Source organism: Engraulis encrasicolus, chromosome 9 (genome assembly GCF_034702125.1).
Source record: "Engraulis encrasicolus isolate BLACKSEA-1 chromosome 9, IST_EnEncr_1.0, whole genome shotgun sequence".
In the NCBI taxonomy this organism is placed as follows: domain Eukaryota; kingdom Metazoa; phylum Chordata; class Actinopteri; order Clupeiformes; family Engraulidae; genus Engraulis; species Engraulis encrasicolus.
The window spans coordinates 50,848,478-50,850,977 of NC_085865.1; positions in this window are offsets into that span (position 1 = coordinate 50,848,478).

The window sequence follows — 2,500 nt, forward strand, 5'->3', positions numbered from 1 at the left end:
CCACACACACGCATGCACACGCACACGCACACGCACACGCACACACACACACACACACACCAAACACACACACACACACACACACACACACACACACACCCAGGCACACACACATGCACACACACACACACAGACACAGACACAGACAGACACACAGACACACAGACACACACACACACACACACACACACACACACACACACACACACACACACACACACACACACACACACACACACACACACACACACACACACACACACACACACACACACACACACACATTCATGCACATACAACATGCATGCACATACTCACACACGCACACACACACACACACACATTCATGCACATACAACATGCATGCACTCACATACACACTCGTGAGCACACACACATGCTTGCTCACACATTCATCACCCACACTGACATACAGTAGATTGTTCACAAACTGCAACCTCTTAATTACCTGTGTTTGAAAGAGAAAAGCCACACTCCAAAATACAAATCTGATCATCCAAGGGAGCCACAAACACATGATGAATACAAATGGCCAATAACCAATGTATAAACCCAATAAAGAATGTCATTATTCACTGATCACTGTTTCACTGTTCTGAAGAAGACTCTTGTGTCATTTAAGTTTTTTTTTAAAACTTTATCAAGCAGTGTGCCTTTGGAATCCTTGGCAAGACTTAAATAAGCTACAACTGGAGTTAAGTTTGACCACATTTTTAAATGTCAATATTTACTTTAATAATTATGTACAGGTATGTCTTTTGTCTGAATAGAAAGTGCGTATTGCGGACCACAAAATTATCCAGATATTTCTAAATGTTAAAGCCTACGACAGGGGTGCCGACAGCGGTGGGACAAAGGGGACAGTTGTCCCTGGCCCAGGGAGAGAGGGGGCACAGAATTGGCTCATTACATTGTATCCATTGGGCTGGGGGGGCTTTCAAATGACTTTGTCCTGGGCCCTGGCCTACGATAAAGATATAAAAACATTTTTTACCAGACAATGCCCACAATACTGTTGCCTTTCCCTGTTCCTTGAAAGTGTTTTTAAATGTCCAAGAACAAGGCAGTACATCAGTACACAACACCCAATTTAGACTGGGAACATTGGAGATGTCTCTCATTTGCTTTTTATTTTATTTTAAATCTCCGTGTTCAGAATAGGAGCCTTTGGAGACTGTGGGTCGACTTGTCAGTCACACACAATGCGCCAAATTAAAAGCCATTCCTGAAAGGCAATTCAGACACAATATAACATCAGGGGAACAATGTGCAATCAAACACACCCCTGCTGCCTCTCATGTGCTGTTCCCGACTGTAAACAAGGCACGTCGCGTAAATATAGCAAACTCGTTTAGACACAAATGTTCTCCTGTCGCCACGGTGACGGCACAAACAAACATGAAAACAGTCTAGCGCGGGCTGCTGAGGGGGACACTGGGCTAATTAGCCATAGCAGCAAACACGGCTACAATAGTGGAAATGTAACTATTACTGGTCACGACAGTCACAACGTTTGGCTTATGCTGAGGGCCTTGTGAGTGCTGGACATGGCATTCACGCTTTCACACTCTATGAGAGAGAGAAAGAGAGAGAGAGAGAGAGAGAGAGAGAGAGAGGGAGAGAGATGAGATCAAAATAGAAATAAAGAGAGAAGTGAGGATGTAGAGAGAGAGGAAAGAAGAAAGACAAAAGGAAGAAGATAATGTTTAAGCATGTGAGAGGGAGAGGAAGAGAGAAGGATAGAAATGAATGATAGATAAAGAGAATAAGGAAGGAGAAAGAAGAGTCATGTGGGGCCTGCACACAAGGCCTGGGTCTACACATACACACAGTCTTGGCCGGGCCCGGGACAAAATCTAAAATGGCCCCACCAGAATGATTCATCAGTGCTACACACACACACACACATTGTGAAAACCCAAGCCTCCCGCACCTCACACACACACACACACACACACACACACACACACACACACACACACACACACACACACACACACACACACACACACACACACACACACACACACACACACACACACATACACACACACACACACTAACGAGACTCCTAATTAGCACTGCTATGGAGATTTGTCTGATGAGGGTTGATAATTGTGAGGTGAGTAGGTGCGATGTTGATTGCCTCGTTAGCAATAGTGCAGTGTTAGCTGTATCGCATACAGTCATAGCCTCCGCAGTCCTGGAGACAGGCCCAGGGGCCCAAGAGGTAAGGGGGCCCTGAAACCCAACTTCTATCTATTTCAATTATCATGTTGTGTTAAAATCACACTTTTAGGCCCTACCTTGGCCTAATGGTAGGGCACTTGGTTACTACGCCAGCGACCGGGGTTCAATTCTGGCCCGGGTCCTTTGCAGAATTTTCCCCATATCTCTCCCCCCACTGGTTTCCTGTCCAATCTCTCACTGTCCTATCATAAATTAAGTAATACATGGCCAAAAAAATAAAACATCAACA